Below are 22,880 nucleotides of genomic sequence, written 5' to 3'. Positions count from 1 at the left end.
CCAATCAAAGACATAGAGTAGATGAATGGCTAAAAAGAAAAAGACATGTCTATACACTGCCTACAAGAGACTTGCTATATCTTTTTTTTTAACTTTTTTTATAATAACATTTTTTAACATCTTTATTGGAGTATAATTGCTTTACAATGGTGTGTTAGTTTCTGCTTTATAACAAAGTGAATCATTATGCATACACATATACTCCATTTCTCTTCCCGCTTGCGTCTCCCTCCCACTCTCCCTATCCCACCCTTCTAGGTGGACACAAAGCACAGCGCTGATCTCCCTGTGCTACGCAGCTGCTTCCCACTAGCTATCTGTTTTACATTTGGTAGTGTATATGTCCATGTCACTCTCTCACTTTGTCCCAGCTTACCCTACGCCCTCCCTGTGTCCTCAAGTCCATTCTCTATGTCTGCATCTTTATTCCTGTCCTGCCCCTAGGTTCTTCAGAACTTTTTTTTTTTTTAGATTCCATATATATGTTTTAGTATATGGTATTTGTTTTTCTTACTTCACTCTGTATGACAGGCTCTAGGTCCATCCACCTCACTACAAATAACTCAATTTCATTTCTTTTTACAGCTGAATAATATTCCATTGTATATATGTGCCACATCTTCTTTATCCATTCATATGTCGATGGACATTTAGGTTGCTTCTATGTCCTGGCTATTGTAAATAGAGCTGCAATGAATATCGTGGTACATGACTCTTTGAATTACGGTTTTCTCAGAGTATATACCCAATAGTGGGATTGCTGGGTCATATGGTAGTTCTATTTTTAGTTTTTTAAGGAACCTCCACACTGTTCTCCATAGTAGCTGAATCAATTTACATTCCCACCAACAGTGCAAGAGGGTTCCCTTTTCTCCACACCCTCTCCAGCATTTATTGTTTGTAGATTTTTTGATGATGGCCATTCTGACTGGTGTGAGGTGATACCTCATTGTAGTTTTGATTTGCATTTCTCTAATGATTAGTGATGTTGAGAATCCTTTCATGTGTTTGTTGGCAATCCGTATATCTTCTTTGGAGAAATGTCTATTCAGGTCTTCTGCCCATTTTTGGAATGGGTTGTTTGTTGTTTGATATTGAGCTGCATGAGCTGCTTGTATATCTTGGAGATGAATCCTTTGTCAGTTGCTTCATTTGCAAATATTTTCTCCCATTCTGAAGGTTGCCTTTTTGTCTTGTTTATGGTTTCCTTTGCTGTGTAAAAGCTTTTAAATTTCATTAGGTCCCATTTGTTTATTTTTGTTTTCATTTCCATTTCTCTAGGAGGTGGGTCAAAAAGGATCTTGCTATGATTTATGGCATAGAGTGTTCTGCTTATGTTTTCCTCTAAGAGTTTGATAGTGTCTGGCCTTACATTTAGGTCTTTAATCCATTTTGAGTTTATTTTTGTGTATGGTGTTAGGGAGTGTTCTAATTTCATTCTTTTATATGTAGCTGTCCAGTTTTCCCAGCACCACTTATTGAAGATACTATCTTTTCTCCATTGTATATCCTTGCCTCCTTTATCAAAAACAAGGTGATCATATGTACGTGAGTTTTTCTCTCGGCTTTCTATCCTGTTCCATTGATCTATATTTCTGTATTTGTGCCAGTATCATACTGTCCTGATGATTGTAGCTTTGCAGTAAAGTCTGAATTCAGGGAGTCTGATTCCTCCAGCTCCATTTTTCTTTCTCAAGATTTCTTTGGCTATTTGGGGTTTTTTATGTTTCCATACAAACTGTGAAATTTTTGGTTCTAGTTCTGTGAAAAATGCCATTGGTAGTGATAGGGATTGCACTGAATCTGTAGATTGCTTTGGGTAGTATAGTCATTTTCACAATGTTGATTCTTCCAATCCAAGAACATGGTATATCTCTCCATCTGTTTGTATCATCTTTAATTTCTTTCATCAGTGTCTTATAATTTTCTGCAAAGAGGTCTTTTGTCTCCTTAGTTAGGTTTATTCCTAAGTATTTTATTCTTTTTGTTGCAATGGTAAATGGGAGTGTTTCCTTAATTTCTCTTTCAGATTTTTTATCATTAGTGTATAAGAATGCAAGAGATTTCTGTGCATTAATTTTGTACCCTGTTACATTACCAAATTCATTGATTAGCTCTAGTAGTTTTCTGGTAGCATCTTTAGGAGTCTTTATGTATAGTATCATGTCATCTGCAAACATGACAGTTTTACTTCTTTCTGATTTGGATTCCTTTTATTTCTTTTTCTTCACTGATTGCTGAGGCTAAAACTTCCAAAACTGTGTTGAATAACAGTGGTGAGAGTGGGCAATCTTGTCTTGTTCCTGATCTTAGTGGAAATGGTTTCAACTTTTCACCATTGAGAACGATGTTGGCTGTGGGTTTGTCATATATGGCCTTTATTATGTTGAGGTAAGTTCCCTCTATGCCTACTTTCTGGAGGGTTTTTATCATAAATGGCTGTTGAATTTTGTCACAAGCTTTTTCTGCATCTACTGAGATGATGATATGGTTTTTATCCTTCAATTTGTTAATATGGTGTATCACACTGATTGATTTACGTATATTGAAGAATCCTTGCATTCCTGGGATAAACCCCACTTGATCATGGTGTATGATCCTCTTAATGTGCTGTTGGATTCTGTTTGCTAGAATTATGTTGAGGATGTTTGCATCTATGTTCATCAGTGATATTGGCCTGTAGTCTTTTTTTGTGACATCTTTGTCTGGTTTTGGTATCAGGGTGATGGTGGCCTTGTAGAATGAGTTTGGGAGTGTTCCTCCCTCTGCTATATTTTGGAAGAGTTTGAGAAGGATAGGTGTTAGCTCTTCTCTAAATGTTTGATAGAATTCACCTGTGAAGCCATCTGGTCCTGGGTTTTTGTTTGTTGGAAGAGTTTTAATCACAGTTTCAATTTCAGTGTTTGTGATTGGTTTCTATTTTATGTTTCTTCCTGGTTCAGTCTCGGAAGGTTGTGCTTGTCTAAGAATTTGTCCATTTCTTCCAGGTTGTCCACTTTATGGGCATATAGCTGTCCACTATGGGCATATAGTTGCTTGTAGTAATCTCTAATGATCCTTTGTATTTCTGCAGTGTAGGTTGTTACTTGTCCTTTTTCATTTCTAATTCTATTGATTTGAGTCTTCTCCCTTTTTTTCTTGATGAGTCTGGCTAATGGTTTATCAATTTTGTTTATGTTCTCAAAGAACCAGCTTTTAGATTTATTCATCTTTGCTATTGTTTCCTTCATTTCTTTTTCATTTATTTCTGATCTGATCTTTATGATTTCTTTCCTTCTGCTAACTTTGGGGTTTTTTTGTTCTTCTTTCTCTAATTGCTTTAGGTTTAAGGTTAGGTTGTTTATTTGAGATGTTTCTTGTTTCTTGAGGTAGGATTGTATTGCTATAAACTTCCCTCTTAGAACTGCTTTTGCTGCATCCCATAGGTTTTGGGTCGTGGTGTTTTCATTGTCATTTGTTTCTAGGTATTTTTTGACTTCCTCTTTGATTTCTTCTGTGATCTCTTGGTTATTTAGTAGTGTATTGTTTAGCCTCCATGTGTTTGTATGTTTTACAGATTTTTTCTGTAATTGATATCTAGTCTCAAAGAGACTCACTTTAGATTTAAGGACACACAGAGACTGAAAGTGAAAGGAAGGAAGAAGATATTCCATGCAAATAGAAACGAAAAGAAAACGGGAATAGCTATACTTATATCAGACACAATAGACTTTAAAACAAAGACCGTAATAAGAGACAAAGAAGGCCATTTCATAATGATAAAGGGGTCAATCCAACAAGAAGATATAACATTTGTAAATATTTACATAACCAACATAGGAGCACCTAAGTGTACAAAGCAAATATTAACAGATCTAAAGAGAGAAATAGAGAATACAATAATAATAGGAGACTTTAATACCCCACTACATCAATGTATTGATCATACAGACAGAAAATCAATAAGGCAACATCAGCTTTAAATGACACGTTAGACCATATGTACTTAACAGGTATTTAAGAGTGTTCCATCCAAAAGCAACAGAATACACATTCTGCTCAAGTGCACATGGAACATTTTCCAAGATAGATCATATGTTAGGCCACAAAAGAAGTCTTAATAAATTTAAAAGGACTGAAATCATCATCAAGTATCTTTTCCAACCACAATGGTATGAAACTAGACATTAATTACATGAAGAAAATTGGATCCACAAATATGTGGAGATTAAACAACATGACAGTGAACAACCAATGGGTCAAAAAAGAAATCAAAAGAAATATAAAAAATACTTTGAGACAAATGAAATGTAAATGTAATATACCAAAATTTATGGGATGCAGCAAAAGCAGTTCTAAGAGGGAAGTTCATAGTGATAAATGTGTATCTCAAGAAACAAGAAAAGTCTCAAATAAGTAACGTAACTTTACCCCTGAAGGAACTAGAAAAAGAAGAAAAAATGAAGCCCCATGTTAGTAGAAGGAAGGAAATAACAAAGATTGGAGCAGAAAAAAATGAAATAGAGACTAAAAAGACAATAGAAAAGGTCAATGAAACTAAAAGTTAGTTCTTTGAAAAGATAAACAAAACTGACAAACTCTGAGATAGTTTTCACAGGAAAAAAAGAGAGGACACAAATGAATAAAATCAGAAATGAAGGAGGAGATATTAAACTCATAACACAGAAATACAAATGATCATAAGAGACTACAATGAACAACTATACACTAACAAATTGGACAACCTAGAAGAAAAGGATAAATTTCTAGTAACATAGAACGTACCAAGACTGAATCATGATGAAATAGAAAATCTGAACAAACCAATTACTTATAAGAAGATAAAATCAGTGATCTAAAACAAAAGTCCAGAAGCAGATGGCTTCACTGGTGAATTCTACCAAAGATTCAAAGAAGAATGAATACCAATCCTTCTCAAACTCTTCTAAAATAAAGACTAAAAATTTAGAAGTTTTTTTCTTCTCCATTATAAAAACCTTAGATGCTGGTTTTAGGTAGCTTTGAACACACAGAAAATGTAAAGAAAAAAATAAATGGAACCAATAATACTACCTCTATTTCCTTCTGAGAATCCTAAGGCAGCTGGAAACTCATTCAAGTCTGCAGCTGTCACTCTGAGCTGCCATTTTACAAATACTCATTTCCTTAATTTCATCCTACCCCCTTAGCTCACTCAAAAAGGAAAATAAATGTTGAGGACTGTTCCCTACTTTATCTTTCTTTCTTTATTGAAGTATGGTTGATTTACAATGCTTCAGGTGTACAGCAAAATGATTCAGTTATATATATACATACGCACACACATATACATATATATATCCTTTTTCAGATTCTTTTCCATTATGAGTTATTAGAAAATATTGAATATAGTTCCCTGTGCTATTCAGTAGGTCCCTATTGTTTATCTATTTTATATATAGTAGTGTGTATCTGTTAATCCCAAATTCCCAATTTATCCCTCCCCTGCTTTTCCCCTTTGGTAACCATAAGTTTGTTTTCAATGTCTGTGAGTCTATCTATGTTTTGTATATAAGTTCATTTGTAACATTTTTTTAGATTCCACATATAAGTGATATCATATCATATTTGTCTTTCTCTGGAGGACTGTTCCCTTTGTAGAGGGTTTTCACACCATTTTTATACTTCATATTAAGATAAATAAGGTATAGGGGATAGGAAAAAGAGGTTCCTTCTCACCACAAATCCTAGTCAACAACTCCCCTCTATAATATATTGTAGGGTCAGTACTAGTAATTCATACAATAAGTATGTTCAAACTGAATTTTCAACCTCAAAACAAAACCTATCTAGACAAACATATTAAATTCTGGTTGTCCGGGTTGCCTAAGTTTCTCTCATTATATTTCTAATGACCCAAGTCCAAGTTTTAAGTAAAAATTCTTCCACTTCTGGACATTAGCCATCTTTATTCTCATATTATTCCTTGGACTTCCCTGAAAAGTCTTTTGTTGCTATCTTAGGCAATCGTCCAGAATCATGAGTGCTGTAAGCCCAGGAAAACTTAAATCTCAGTGTTAATCTTCAATATTTTACTGAACAACTAAAATCCATTTACTTAATGGAAAGTATTACCATGCATGATGCTGTTCCAATTGAGGTTTAATTAATTTGAAGGCAGACTCAACTTTTAAGAGCATAAACATGTATTTTGCTTAAAAAGGAGCCACTACAGTTAAATTTCACAGGAATTTTTAAACATCCATCCATAGCCAACTCTGATATGGTTTTACCACTCTGATACTACAGTTACCTGTTTGGATTCTTTGGGAATATTTTTAGCCAACAGGGTCTAACAGAGACATGATATTAATGTATCTAAACTCTGGAAAGCTGTGGTGAATTGGGAATTTGGACTGCATTATAAAAAGGTAACCTGAGATGCCTCTGGGTGTGTGGGGAGCAGGGCGGGAGAGGGAAGGCAATGAGCAAATACATGAATTAGGGTTCCATTTACACCTTTGGTTGTAAATTAGATGTTTTGTCTTGATTAAATCCATTAGTGGACACAAGTGGAGATGTGTTTGAATGTGATATGGTTTGAATTTCTCATAGCTAACTATGAGTCAAAACTAGGGACATGAGTAATATGGGCCCACAGAAGAACCCAGCCAGAACCAGGACTGCCTGTTTAAAGGTTACATCTGGTTTCATAGTAAAGGGGAAGTATGATTATTATAGAAATCACCATGTATTATTATATATCGTTTTGGTGCCATATTAAGTTTGTTTGTTTGTTTTTTGCTGCATTGGGTCTTCGTTGCTCCTCACGGGCTTTCTCTAGTTGTGGGGAGTGGGGACTACTCTTCGTTGCAGTGCGTGGGCTTCTCATTGCGGTGGCTTCTCTTGTTGCGGAGCCATGGGCTCTAGGCGTGAGGGCTTCAGTAGTTGTGGCACGTGGGCTCAGTAGTTGTGGTTCGCGGGCTCTAGAGCACAGGCTCAGCAGTTGTGCCACACGGGCTTAGTTTCTCTGTGACATGTGGGATCTTCCTGGACCAGGGCTCGAACCCCTGTCCCCTACACTGGCAGGTGGATTCTTAACCACTGCACCACCAGGGAAGTCCCCATATTAAGTTTATAGAGAATTTTCTATGGTTCTCACTACAGAGTATGGATTTGGTCATTCCCAACACTATTTTTGTCATCTTCATAAATTCCCATGCTAATGAACTCCTTCAAGTATTGTTAAATGTAAGATATCTGAATTGGGTTGGACTATATCAGACTATTTAGAATTAAAATTCTGTAAATAGTCCCTCATTTCAGAATTCTGTCTTAGTAATGCTGATTTCTATAATGGAATGAAAATGTAATATCCTAGAATTTCTTGTAAGGAGTTTCTTTGTAAGGAACACCTCAAAACCACGAAGGATGGAAGCATAAGATGCTAAGGACATGTTTAGTAACAAAAGATGGTTTATAAACTATAACCTATTAGGAGAGCAATTTGCATCCCACCTAAGAAAAAGAAGGACATAGAGAAGAGTGAGCAAGGGCACTGCTGGGGGAGAAGGGTGTAGATCATAGAGAGAAAAGCCTCAGATCTGGGACAGAGAGGGTCTCTAGAGGACAGAGGTGCCTAATATCGACTTAGGCTCCTTGCTTAACAAGAGGGGTGTGTGTGGGGGGCGGTGGTGTGATAATAGATCTCCTCCATGACTTCTTCCCTTTCTAAAATCAAAATTGCTCACCAATTCTTTTATGATCATAGATTCTTCTCTCTGGGTTCCAAATCTGGGTTGCAATGGGGCAAAACCAGAGATAGCACAGATGCTGAAACTGAAGGACAAAGGGGCAGCTGATGTTTGGGTTATTACAATATGACTACTACTACTAATTATTATTATTTTAGTATAAAACATACTGATGTCTGTAAACATGAAATAAAATCTAACAACTAGCAAATTATTCTTCTCAGTAGAAGTGTCATTGACACCCTAATTCATAGATCTGCTGATCCTTTTGTGCCTTAGTCATTGGCAACGTTTACTTCTTGAGCTTGTATGAATGCCAATGTTACAAATAAGCAGTACCTTCTCCCTCCCATGGAAGAAATAAATAGCAGAGTAAGTGATAGTTGGGGGAGGGGTCAGGCTTGAAAGAGGGGCTGACCATCTAAGGAGTAGATGAGATGATACAGGCAAGGCCCTTTCATCAATATCCAGCACATAATAAACACTTAACAAATGTGACCAATTATGATTAGTAGTAATAGTACGGACACATAAGTCCTTCTACCTGCTTCTGTCTCTAAAAGAAGGTTTTGCTGTGGCACAAGGACTATTACCTCAAAGACCAAGGGAGACAGGACTGGGCAAGGGATGACTCCTCTGCCCCTGAAGAATCTACTGTCAAGTTAAGGTGGGGTCCACCTCTGTTTCCACTAACTACTTTTTCTCTCCACCTTTAAGTCTAGCTGAAGAAAGCCTACAGCATTCTTGGCAACAAGATTGAGGTTTCTGGGTTCCAAATGCATCTTTGATAGATGCCTCTAACTGTATCAAAATGGCAGGAGCATTTCTCTCAGCATTTAATGCTAATCTCCCCTGCCATCTCAGCATAAGTACCTACATAACCGTGTCAGGAGGCCCCAACATAAATCCACCAGGAGTTTTAATTATTCTCCAGTGACAATGTCATATAAATTCAGAGAAATGAAAACCTAACCAGTGTCTGTGTGTGTGTGTGTGGTGGCCCAGGCTAACCCCAGAACAGCCAGGGCTTCATTTCTGTCATCTGAAGGAATAAGATCAAGAACCCATCCCCAGTTCAGGGTGTGTGAGACAGCACTGCACTCTGTAAGGTTGGTCAGGAGGGATGATTTCACGATGGAACTGCCTGCAGCTTCGCTCTGTCCTTTAGGGGTACATAAATGATGGTTATAAGGTCAGAGGCAGGCAAACCTGAGTTCAAACCTCAGCCTGCTGCATCCTCACTGTTTCATCCCAGGCAGCCTCTCTAATCCTCAGGTTCCTCATCTGTAAACAGGGATCATAACCATGCATATGGCATAAGGTTGTTGTGAGAATTAAGCAAGATAATCTATGCAAGACACTTAACACAACATGTAGTATATAGTAAATGCTCAATAAACATTAGCAACACCAAGAGAAATGCAGAGGGAGTCCCATGTCACAGCCTGTTGCAGAGCACAGGCTGCTACGAGGGTCTAGGTGTTCCTTCTCCCACCCAAGACCTGGTTGGGTGAATCCAAAGAAGAATATCTTATCTCCCTCCTGTGTTTAAGAGTAAACTTAGTGAACAAACACTTAAAAATAAATATAAAGGAACACAATTGCTTTAGATTTCACAAATTCAAAAACAAACTGCTGCAAATTCATTCAATATAAAACATTTATACAGGCATACCTCATTTGATGGTGCTTTGCTTTACTGCCCTTCAAAGATACAGCATTTTTTACAAATTGCAGGTTTGTGGCAGCAAGTCTGTAGGTGCCACTTTTCCAACAGCATTTGCTCACTTCGTTTCTATGTGTCACATTTTGGTAATTCTGGCAATATTTTAAACTTTTAAGTTATTATTATATTTGTTATGTGATCTGTGATCAGTGATCTTTGATGTTACTACTAAGACTTGCTGAAGGCTCAGGTGATGGTTAGCACTTTCTAGCAATAAAGTATTTTTTAATTAAGGTATGTACATTGGTTTTTTAGACCTAATGCTATTGCACATTTAATAGACTACAGTAAAGTGTAAAGATAACTTTTATATGCACTGGGAAACCAAAACATTCATGTGATTCACTTAATTTTGATACTTGCTTTATTGCAGTGGTCTGGAACTGCAATATCTCTGAGATATGCCTATAAATTAAGGGACTCACATAATCCAGTTTTAGAGGGTTATTCTTTTCAAAGAAACAGTCTAGCAACCAAAAGTAATTAAAAATAAATCAAATCCTTTATTTAGGTTCCTCAGATTCCATCAAAGGCAGATGCATAAATAACCACTGGCATACTTCTCAATGTCCCTTTGTTTTCCTCCTGAACTTCCTTACACTATTCAGCTGCACTGGAACTTCTCTCTTTGCTAACCCAGAGCTCTGCAACCACAGGCGTAGTGGCTCTATTATCTCTCAGTCCCCTCACCCCAGCCCTGCTCTTGACTATACCGGTCAGCTTTGCCTCTCCCAGTGAGCAGGACTCTCTCCTACTTAGAAGTAGGCAAGAGAGGTAAAGCTGAGCTGAAACATGATCCTCCTTAGTTATTATGGGGACGGGGGCAGCTCTGCAGACTCACATAAATGGTTTTAGCCTCTGCGTTTGCAATATACAAGAATACCTCACTGTACCTTTCTTCTTCCTCATTCTTAATTCATGACTTTATTCACAAAGATGCAAAGATAGAAAATGTTAATACTCCAAATTAGGAATGTATCTTTCCTATCTCTCCTTCGCCTTGTGTTTAGAAAAAAGAAAGATCATTAAGATGTTAATATAACTCTGTTATTAAAACCCCACTGAGATAAACCATTGGAAGCAGAATGGAAAAGAAACAACAAGGAATGACAGGGTGCTGCCAAGCAGCTGGTCTATTTTCAGAAAACACTTCAGGCGTAAACGGCATTTATAAGATGTGGAGGAGACTCCCCTCTCCCTCCCCTACACACAGGAAGGCCAGAGAAATGCAGACAGTGGAAATTGTCAGGTGTCTAGGTATGGGGCCACTGCCCTCTAGTGTGCACTTTAAGATTTGCAAAATACCTTTGTCCTGGTAAATCAGATATCTTTACCCCAAAGACAGTAGAAAACAGAATAAAACTTGAACCCCTGTTGAACTATCCAGCAGAATCATTTTAAACTAATGTAAATTATTAAGAGAGTGAGATTTGATGGCTTCCTACTACCTTACTATCTGTTCCCACACTCTTATCAGGCCCTAAAAATGGATTTATTGTTTTCAGTCCAACAGACTGCCCAAAGGACAGAAGAGGTATTAAAACTATTTGACAAACGGTGTGGCACAGCCACTTGCATACAGAATAGACGCTTGCAAGATGCCAGCTGGCAGCGGTGCTGGGGCCCCTGCAGGGCCAGCATTCACCCCTTAGAGGTTGAATCATGGGGAGGCGGGGGCCTCCTGAGAGAGACCAGGTAGCCAGGAGAGGGGTGGGCCTGGCATAGAAGTATGCCAAGATTTGAACAAATGGTTGTCTGTACTAGAGTGTCCTGGCTGAACATTAGCTCATGAAAGAGACTTGAGGCTAAAGATACCACCCAGCAGGGCAGAAGAGTGACCCAGCGTCCAATAGCAAATATGCTAAGGAGAGATGCAAGGGTCCCTCGTCTCCCACCAGCGGCTGTTTCTTCTCCTGCCAATGGCAGGGGCATGGTGGTGTCAGTGCAGGGCTGTCAGGACACCTGCCCTCTAGTCTCCCTTCTCCTTCTCCCTGTGTAACATTAGCATTAGCAAGACAGTTTGATCTGGGATTCCATGCCCCCATTCTTCAAGTGAGAGGTTAGACCAGGGTTTTTTTTAAGGGCCCTTTTATCTCTAGGTAGGAATTATAATATTATGCTTTTTCATGATCTGGTATTTCCAAAAATATCCTATGTACAAGTTCATTTACTATAATTTTTAATGATATCTTTGAGACAGCTCCTAGCTCATAAAAAAGTGCTCAGTAAATATCTCTAAATCTTCTTGGAAGATCTCATTTCTTCACAATTGTTACATTTCTGTTTCCAGATTGTACCCCAAATGAATCAACTTGTAAGTAACTCTCAAAAATTTGTTTCTGATAATGAGCTGGGGGAAAGAGCCATAACAACCACTACCGTTTACAGAGCATCTATTTGCATGAGGCATTGTATTAAACACTTTATATGCATTATCCATTTAGTTCCCATGACAACCATATGAGGAAGGTATTATTATTCCTAATTTCCTTAATGCGGATGCTAAAAGAGGCTAAATGACTTGTCCGAAGTCAGACCTAAGAGCACGATGTGTGTTGCTAAAGTCCACATCCTTAGCTACTCCCATCAGTTCGTGAAGAAATGTTAAAAACAAGAACAATTGTGATTTCTTCCATGATGTGAAAGGTATCTTTTCATTTATTTACTTATCTAGAGATAACTACCTATCTTTGGTTGCTAAAAAGTCCTTTCTTTTATGAAATGACAGTAGATAGTGATACCTGATAGTAGATAGATTGGCTTTTGATTTTTAGCAACATAAAAATTTGGCAAGTTTCAATCTTCTGAAGTGTTATCAGTCCATGAAATTGCAATGTCTGGGAGCAATTGTTCCTAGTAGTATGAGGATCTGTTGTGTGGGTACTCTGGTCATTCCCAAGATTAAAAGCTTCTGAAGGGTGGTGTGCCTGCTTTTTGTATGCCTTGTTGATGATAACTTGTTGGTAAAAAGAGGGTCATATTATCTCTTCACAGTCTGAACAGACTATAGGTGAGGAAGAAAGGGATTCCTCAGGCCATTATATATGTTAGTCAGTTCTTCCATTTGTGACAAAGATTTGGAGGAAACAGAAGCTAAGCTGAGTGGGAAAAAAGTAAGAGTAAGCTCAGATTCCTCTAACCAAAAACAGAGAAGCTCTCCAGAAAAAAACCCAGAACGTAAACCACAGATCCTGCATTTGCAGATTTTATAATATTAATAGCAATAATAGTAACAGCAACAATCCTTAAACAGCATCTTCATTTTCATAAATAAAGACCTTTGTCAAATTTAAAGTTCTTCTCCAAAAGAGTATTATCATTTCAATATGATGTTAGAACTTAATCTCAAAGTTATGACTGCCGAGTATCCTAGAGATTAAAAAGTATTTGTGAAGACCTTTTAATAACTCAATCTTTGTGAAGAATTAGAATACACCATAATAAATCATCTCTGTACAATTGTGGAAATCTCCCACAAGGTAAATAAATATCCAGAGAAATGTTCCTTTCTCATCCCTTTTGTTGCAGGGGGTAGGGGGGCAACTTCCTTATGCTTTCATGCCGCATACTTAACAGAAGTGTGAGCTAAAATGATAGCTTTGCATATACACCCATACCCTTCTTCATACTGACCAAGGATTGAACCAAGGTGACTTGTTTATAAAACCCGGCAGAGCTTGATGCTACCAGTTCCTAGTTGCCCTGGGGATGTAATGAATTTCTTTGGAGATAAAGAATTTACAGGACCCTATATTTCTTTCTATTCCTTTACAGGAAGTACCAGCTTCAGGACCTAAGACATGGGGGTAGGGCCATGTGGGGGGATTTTTTTCAAAGAAAGGAGGTGAGGTTGCTGTGTGTGGAGGTGAGGATGGAAGACAAAGAAGAATGAAAGGATCTAAAGTCCTATAAAATAAATGAGAAAGGGAGAGTCAGTAAGAGACTGGCTGGGCCTGCCTAATCTACGGGTAACGAGATAATTTACACAGAAACGACCCTTGTAAAGTGCTTCATTTGTTAACTCCTATCTACTTCTCTATTTTCACTAGCAGTAAGCAAACAGAAAAAGAACACAGTGTTGAAGTATAATTTTCATAAAAGGAAAAACAGGACTTTCATATAAATATAGGGTAAGCATTTTTCTTAAGATTTATTTAATTCATTGAGGGACCCAGAAGAATAAAGCTGATTCACAGAAGGGAGAGAAGAAAAAGAATGCCGGAATAAGATGGCAGTTACAAAACTGGTTAATGTCTCACCAGGGCAAGTAAAATGTAATAGTTGTCTGTTAACAAAAGGTTATCTTTTCTGCTGGACAAAAATAATTTGTATCTCTATCCAATCCACTGATAATTTATCAACCTTCTGCAAATTAACATCCACATTTGAAGAGTCTGGACCCTAATTAACAGTGTAGGGGAGGAAAAAAAAATTTTCCCTCTACCCCCTAAATTCCTAGCTGAGACTCTATGACAAAAGATTAACAAGAGAAAAATAAACGAGTTTACTAATATGTATACCTCATGTGTACCTGAGAGAAACCCAGCGGGGCGGCGGTGCGGGTGGAGGGGGGAAGAGTACCTCCCCAAGTTGGCTTAGAATTCAGGATTAAATACCATCTTAATAGGGAAAGGGTTGGGGGATGTGAGATTCTTAGGGGAGAGTAAATGATTTTTAGGAAAGATGAATGGGCCCTTAGAAGAATAGGTGGGAGGTGTGATCATCTGTGACAAAGTCTGTGAGGGTGTGGTGTTGACTTCTATTCTCCTCTCCTTTGAAAGAAGTCAATCTTCCCTGGTTGATGAAACTCCTGGAAGGGGATCTATGACATCTGAGTTCCTTCTGAAGGATCAGTCTTTAGGCAGATAAGGGGAATTCAGAGAAAGCCTCTCCCTGCATTTATGGTTTTCCAAGTGCCAGCAGCTCAAAATAATCAAAACGCCAAAATGACATATGTTAGAGTGGCATGCACTGAACTCCTATAGTCATATTTGGGGTGGTATATTCTGCTTCCCTTCATTCATAAGCGGTAAGCCAAACAAGGTTACATCTCCTGTAGCCTCAGATGACCTGTAAGGAGCTCTAATATGACTTTGAAAGGGTAACCAGTAATCTTCCATTTCCAAATTTTTGACAACTCTTTAAGAATTTTCAAACTCCTTGATGATTTATTTTGAAATTCAGTTTCAATCATTTGGAAGTGACAATTCAAGATTCTGAAGAAATTTTTTTATCAACCCTATATTCTAGACCTATCCATAGCTACTCTCAAAAATCCAATATTTCATTTGTACTGTCTTAATTTCCTGAAAATCCCAAAGTTGATAAGCATGCCCTATGCTTAAGAATTTCCTGTTCATTGATTCTGAACAATGTCCAGAAGAGGGTGCTGACAGAACAATCAGCCTTGCTCCGACCACAAAGACAGGACACATCCTCCTGACCAAAGGTTTCAATATGGGAATCCCAAGTTTGGCAAGTACCGTAATGATCATAGCATTATATCAGGATCATTAGCATCACAGTAATTAATACTACCAAAGAAGAAATGGAAAGTTCCTTATATTAAAAGCAAATCAGGGATACATAAAAAAATTGGTGAAGACATGGGGAGATGAATGACGACTTTAACTTTTCATCAGCTTTCTATATTGGTTCAAATACTTTATACCTTTTTTTTTTCATCTAAAAGTTGAGCTTTATTTTGAGTTCACATGATCCCCAAGGCAGCTTTTATTTTTATTTTTTTCAAATATAATAATCCTGTTGTATCATTTTTTAATATCTTTATTGGAATATAATTGCTTTACAGTGGTGTGTTAGTTTCTGCTGTATAACAAAGTAAATCAGCTATATATATACGTATATCCCCATATCCCCTCCCTCTTACGTCTCCCTCCCACCCTCCCTATCCCACCCCTCTAGGTGGTCACAAAGCACCAAGCTGATCTCCGTGTGCTATGCGGCTGCTTCCCACTAGCTACCTATTTTACATTTGGCAGTGTATATATGTCCATGCCACTCTCTCACTTCGTCCCAGCTTACCCTTCCCTCTCCCCGTGTCCTCAAGTCCATTCTCTATGTCTGCATCTTTATTCCTGTCCTGTCCCTAGGTTCTTCAGAACCTTTTTTTTTTTTTTTAGATTCCATATATATGTGTTAGCATATGGTATTTGTTTTTCTCTTTCTGACTTACTTCCCTCTGTATGACAGTCTCTAGGTCCATCCACCTCACTACAAATAACTCAATTTCGTTTCTTTTTATGGCTGAGTAATATTCCATTGTATATATGTGCCACATCTTCTTTATCCATTCATCTGTCGATGGACACTTAAGTTGCTTCCATGTCCTGGCTATTGTAAATCAAATACTTTATATCTTGTACATGACTTCTTTTCTAGTATAATCAGTCATAATTAATCATTATCAATGAATTATCAATATTTTTCTTAACACAAATTAATAAACCTGGTAATAAATACTTAAAAAACCAAGTAGCATGACTGCAAGAATCTATGAAGAAACTGATACTTTGTTCAGTAATTTATCAGGGTTGTAGCTAGAAAATAAAACTTCAGCTGTGTTTTATGCTTTATAATACTTAAATATGTCACTACTTAGAATCTATAACATTATAATTTATACTTGCACTCTTCTCCGAAATACAAATCTTTGGAGAGAAAATCCATCAGCAAACAGGCAGTATATCCTTTCCACTGCATCTCTTCTCTACTAAACCAAAGTGTTTCATTTTGCTCTGCTGATAGTTTTAGGAATACAGTACAGATTGCACTGGCGGTTTCTCTGCTGCTCTGTGGTGCTAAGTCAACTTAGCTAAGCTGAAACTATGTTTCCCAGAGTTCTCTTTCCTGTATGGTTCTGTCTGGACAAGAGAGACACTCCATGTGAAGGCCAGAGGTAGAAGTGAAGAAGTCATACTATTTATGCTCTGAAAGTTGTTGCCAATCTGCTGCTTACCTACTTGGTGAATCAGACTTGTAGCAACTCCAACTTCCCAAGGCCACCTCCTTCAGCTTCTTTGAGTCCCGGACTAGATGTGTGTGTGGTTCCCTGATAATGGGTGCCAGCTCTCCTGTGGGTCATCCACAGCATCAAGGTTGGACATGGTTCAGAGATAGAAGTGGGTTCCAGTTTGTCCTCATGGGGTCTCAATTTGTGTTCATGCATTCTCATTTGTCCTGCTGTCCCCTACATCCAGCTTTCCTTCTTATCTGCTGATCTGATAGACCTAGAGTAACTTTAGACTCAACACAGACGCGGAACAACAGCCTGCATAGATTGCTTCACCATAGATCCTTTATTCTTTTTTTTAATTGAATTATAGTTGATTTACAATGTTGCATTAATTTCTGCTGTACAGTAAAGTGATCCAGTTATACATATATATATTCTTTTTCATATTCTTTTCCATTCTGGTTTATCTCAGAATATTGAATATAGTTCCCTGTGCTATACAGTAGGACCTTGTTGTTTATCCATCCTATATATAACAGTTTGCATCTGCTAATCCCAAACTCCCAATCCATCCTTCCACCACCACTCCTCTCCCTTGGCAATCACAAGTCTATTCTCTATGTCTGTGAGTCTGTTTCTGTAGATCCTTTATTCTATATCATGGTTAGCCATTCTGCTTCTCAGATAAAACTCTAATTGCCACAAGTTTCTATGTACAACATCATCTTGTTGCCTTTGCATTTTAAACAGTGTGTTAAGCCTCAAAGTCATAATAGGCACTGTGTCTGGCAGAAGAAGAAGACAGGTATTTGGTAGTAGAAGAAAAGAAGGGATGCTTAGAAAGGTAAATCTTGTGTAGGATGCTATCAGAAGCTTCTCAATGTTAAAAATGCCTGTGCCAGTTATCAGTTTATCTTTCTCATCTCCAAACCCATCTTTCCTTGCCCTGCTTTATGATCCTGAAGATGGACATTTGTCCCCTGTCAGCAGAGGCACTGGAGCGCCACTGGGGGAGAAAGGGAATGCTGGTTCTTCGGGACTCTTCCCAAGGCCAGTAGCACAGGACATGCAGTGGCACTCATCCCCAATTTCAGTGCCACCATTTAGGGCACTTCTTGGTGGGTCTTGCTACCACTCTGGTGGGCAGCTTCCCAGTGAATTCCTCTCTGGGCACTTTCTCAGTGATGCGCCAGTGGGTGGCATCCCAGCCAGCTGGGCCGACACTCCAGAGAGCTGGCTTCCTGCTGCCAACCCTGGCCCACGGCATCTCAGGGAATTTCTCTGCCGTCCAGTGGGTACCAGCCACTCCTTGTCAAGGGGGTCTGAATCTCAGCCCTGGGTGAAGGGAGGCCCTCTTCCAAATATGTTCCTTCCTTGGGTACTTGACTCAGTTTTAGAGGGAGTGACTGCTCTTCATGTGTACTATTCCTGTATTCACTAGATTTTCCTGACTCCTCAGTAGGTAATCCCCTGCTACTAGTTAATCACTTTTTATGTTAAACTTTCCCTGTGTGAATTAGTGTGTGCTTCTTGTCTCCTAACTGGGCACTGATAAAATGCCTTTTGCTCTTAGTAGCTACTTTAAAAAAAAAAAACAAACCCAAACCCCAGAATCTAATTGTATTAGTTCAGGATTTGTTCTAGAAGGAACATAAATTACTTTTAATATGGTTTTATAAGTGAAGGGGTTGCCCAAGTGTGCACTTTAGAGAGGCTATTTGCTTTCTTTGGCCACTTATAAGGGGTATTTCTCAATCTGGGCTCCATGGACCACTGTGAGCAGACCCTGAGTCAACTATTGCTATGAAACAAACCACCCTAAACACAATAGTTAAAACAACAATCTTTTATTATTTCTCACATATTTGACAGGAAGACACCAAAGTCACATGATAAAAAGTGAAGATATAGGAAAGGATGAAGAATTGGGGTTCAAAAGTCCCTTTACCACAGGGTCCAAGGAGTTATCAAGGGTCTATCAGTTTAAATCATATTTTTAAGTTGTGTATTTTCCACTAACAATGAAATATCAGAAGGGAATGTAAACAAACTATTCGTTTTAAAATCACATCAAAAAAATAAAATACTTAGGAATAAACCTGACCAAAGAGGTGAAAGATTTGTATGCTGAGAACTACAAAACATTAATAAAGGAAACTGAAGATTATTCAAAGAAATGTAAAGATATCCCATGCTCTTGGATTGGAAGAATAAATATTGTTAAAATGGCCATATTACCCAAAGCAATATACAGATTTAATGTGATCCCATCAAATTACCTATGACATTTTTCACAGAACTAGAACAAATAATCCTAAAATTTATATGGAAACATAAAAGACCCAGAATTGACAAAGCAATCCTGAGGAAAAAGAACAAAGTAGGGGGCATAACTCTCCCAGACTTCAGACAGTACTACAAAGCTACAGTAATCAAAACAGTGTGGTACTGGCACAAAAGCAGACATATGGATCAATGGAAAAGAATAGAGAGCCCAGAAATAAACCCACACACCTATGGACAATTAATCTTTTTTTTTTTTTTTTTTTTTTTTTGCGTTACGTGGGTCTCTCACTGTTGTGGCCTCTCCCGTTGCGGAGCACAGGCTCTGGACACGCAGGCTCAGCGGCCATGGCTTACAGGCCCAGCCGCTCTGCGGCATGTGGGATCCTCCCAGACCGGGGCACGAACCCGTGTTCCCTGCATCGGCAGGCGGACTCTTAACCACTGCGCCACCAGGGAAGCCCCTGGACAATTAATCTTTGACAAGGGAGGCAAGAACATACAAAGGAGAAAAGGCAGTCTCTTCAGCAAGTAGTAGTGGGAAAGCTGGACAGCTGCTTGTAAACCAATGAAGTTAGAACACACTCTCACACCATACACAAAAATAAACTCAAAATGGCTTAAAGACTTAAACATAAGACATGACACCATAAAAATCCTAAAAAAAAATAGACAAAACATTCTCTGAGACTTGGTCAGTCTCCCAAGGCCACAGACATAAAAGTAAAAATAAACAAATGGGCTCTAATCAAACTTATAAGCTTTTGTACAGCAAAGGAAACCATAAACAAAACAAAAAGACAACTTATGGACTGGGAGAAAATATTTGCAAATAATGTAACCGACAAGGGCTTAATTTCCAAAATATACAAACAGTTCATGCAACTCAATAACAAAAAAAAAAAAACAACCCAACTGAAAAATAGGCAGAAGACTTAAACAGACATTTCTCCAAAGAAGACATATGGATAGTCAAAAGGCACATGAAAAGATGCTCAAAGCTGCTCATTATTAGAAAAATGCAAATCAAAACTACAATGAGGTATCACCTCACACCGGTCAGAATGGCCATCATTAAAATGTCTACAAGTAACAAATGCTAGAGAGGGTGTGGAGAAAAGGGAACCCTCCTACATTGTTGGTGGGAATGTAAAATGGTATAGCCACTATGGAAAACAGTATGGGGGTTCCTTAAAAAACTAAAAATAGAGTTGCCATATGATCCAGTAATCTCACTCCTGGGCATATATCCAGAAAAGATGAAAACTCTAATTCTAAAAGATACATGCACCCCAATGTTAATAGCAGCCCGATTTACAATAGCCAAGACATGGAAGCAACCTAAATGTCCATTGACAGATGAATGAATAAAGATGTAGTATATATACACAATGGAGTATTACTCAGCCGTTAAAATAATGCCACTTGCACCAACATGGATGCAACTAGAGATTATCATACTAAGTGAAGTAAGTCAGAAAAAGGAAGACAAATATCATATGATATCACCTATATATGGAATCTAAAATACAACAAAAATGAACATATCTACGAAACAGAAACAGACTCACAGACATAGAGAACAGACTTGTGGTTGCCAAGGGGTGGGGGGGAAGGGGGAGGGATGGAGGGGAAGTTCTGGGGTAGCAGTTGCAAACTAGTATATATAGGATGGATAAACAACAAGGTCCTACTGTATAGCACAGGGAACTATATTCAACATCCTGTGATAAACCATAATGGAAAAGAATATAAAAAAGAATGCATGTATATGTATAACTGAATCACTTAGCTGTACAGCAGAAATTAACACATTGTAAATCATGTATATTTCAATAAAATATATTTTAAAAATTGTGCATTTTCAATTCAGTGAGAAAATAAAGAACATAATCACTGTCATACATTGCAAGTCCCTGCATTTGCATTTTGGTCTGGTTCTCACCAAGGATCACCTTAAGTGAGCATGTACAACCTTATTTCTTCATTCGTGGAGTTATAACTTTAAAAAAAAAACTTATTCAACGTATTCTAATGAATACTACTGAATAGGTCACCACCATTGATTATGTGTTCATTATAAGCTTTTATAGACATATAAGATTGACAAAAAAGACTTTCACATTTTGAGTTGTGGAGAAGTCATTCTGGCTTATACATGAGTTAACCTGAATTTTATGCTAACTAAAATACCCTGTTTGTGGCCTATCAAACATACTGTACATCTGCTTTAATTCATAAAGAAAAGGGCCAGAAGTAAAGAATGTTTATGTTAGAAATAAAGATTAAATGCCTCCCTTTCTGGGACGCCAATGCTAGTACCCCCTTAATGATAAGACACCCTTCCCAACTGCCAAGGCCATGCTGACTCGCTATGTACGTGCTGATCTGTTTTTTTTTTTAATCTTGAAGGAATGTATCCCTGACTTGTTTAATGTTCTTTGTTCTGACAAGATATAAAACTGTGCTGAAAACCATGTTTCTCCAGGGCAGTTCCTCAGAGCTATGTGAGAGGCTGTCTTCTGAGCTATAGTCCTCAGCTGGGTTCAAATAAAACACTTTTCTATTACTATTTTAGGTTGTTTATTGATTATTTTCATCAACAACATATATACAGAAAAGTGTGCCAAATGTAAGTATATGAGTCATGACTTTTATTTTTTTTTTGGCTGCACTGTGTGGCTCGTGGGATTTTAGTTCCCCGACCAGGGATTGAACCAGGGCTCTCAGCAGTGAGAATGTGGAGTCCTAACCACTAGACTGCCAGGGAATTCCCAGGTCATGACTTTTTTTTTTTTTTTTTTTTTTTTTTGCGGTACGCGGGCCTCCCACTGTTGTGGCCTCTCCCGTTGCGGAGCACAGGCTCCAGATGCGCAGGCTCAGCAGCCATGGCTCACGGGCCTAGCCGCTATGCGGCATGTGGGATCTTCCCGGACCGGGGCATGAACCCACGTCCCCTGCATCGGCAGGCGGACTCTCAACCACCACGCCATCAGGGAAGCCCGGTCATGACTTTTAATAAAGTGAACACTCCTGCATGAGCTGGGTGCTCAACATGTAAGGGGAATGTTTCTCAAACTGGCCTCTGCAAAGGTCATCACAGGCAGGGTTCCATCAGTTCCAAAACTTCACCAATAATACAAAAAGAGAACCTGGCTGTGGGAAGCCCAGGGGCTGACCAGAATTGAAGGGAGAACAGAACGAAATCCAAGCAGTTACTAGAAAGGTTAAGAATCAAGAAGTCAAGCAGAGGTAGGAAACAGCCAACTCCTGCTGTTTTCACCAGTAGGTCTGCTGAAGAAAACTGGTGGGCCTCAAGCCCTGAACCCTTCAGAGCGGGGGCCACTGAATTTTGATCAGTCTGTAACATAGATTCTTGCTATAACCCATACTGCCACATCAGTGTCTGTCTTGAAAAAGGCTGAGCTGATATAGTAAAGAGTAAAGTTCAACTTGCTGCAAATTATTTGTAAAAGCAGAGCCTAAATCCAGGCCCATGCCAGAGAAAGATGACTTATTTCCTGCTACTTGCCTAGTCTCCTGGGCACACAGGAAGATGAGATTAGGAGAGTTAATAGTTCTACTCAAACTGAGCAAGAATGTCCTTGAAGGGTGACCAAGTGGCAAACAGTGCAATAACTATGGGTTCTTTTACAGGTTTTATGAGACATATTTACACCATAGTAGTGATTGTGTGTATGTTTTTAATATATTTAAAAATTTTTTAGAAAAGTTGCAAAGATGGGACAGAGAGTTCTCACATACTTCACGCCTAATTTCCCCTATTATGAATGTCTTACATGATTATGATACAGTATCACAATTAATGAATCAATACTGATAATTATTATTAACTAAAATCCATAATTTATCCAGGTTTTCTTAGTTTTTACCTGATGTCCCAGCCAGGGTACCACAAATAAGAAGTTGTCAGATCTTCTTAGGCTCCTTTTAGCTGTGAGTTTCTCTTTCTCAGACTTTCCTTACTTTCGATATCCTTGACAATTTCAAAGAGTACTGGTCAAGTATTTTGCAGAATGTCTTTTAATTGGGCTTTGTCTGATGATTGTACTGTAATTTTTGCTGTGTATTTAGGATTGTTAGTGCCTTCAAACACGTCACCAAAAATGTCAGAATTAGAAAATATGCCTCAAACACAAAAAGTCTGAAAACCTCTAGTCTA

General features: G+C 38.3%; 1 protein-coding gene across 5 annotated transcripts in view; it reads right to left on the bottom strand.

Annotated features, from left to right (window-relative positions):
* The window catches only part of MCC (MCC regulator of WNT signaling pathway), a 462,283-nt gene that overhangs the window by 300,605 nt on the left and 138,798 nt on the right, over positions 1-22,880 (bottom strand). The window lies entirely within an intron of this gene.

Source organism: Monodon monoceros, unplaced genomic scaffold (genome assembly GCF_005190385.1).
Source record: "Monodon monoceros isolate NGI ecotype Baffin Bay Population unplaced genomic scaffold, NGI_Narwhal_1 Super_Scaffold_12, whole genome shotgun sequence".
NCBI lineage: Eukaryota > Metazoa > Chordata > Mammalia > Artiodactyla > Monodontidae > Monodon > Monodon monoceros.
This window is presented reverse-complemented; position numbering and strand designations above follow the sequence as displayed.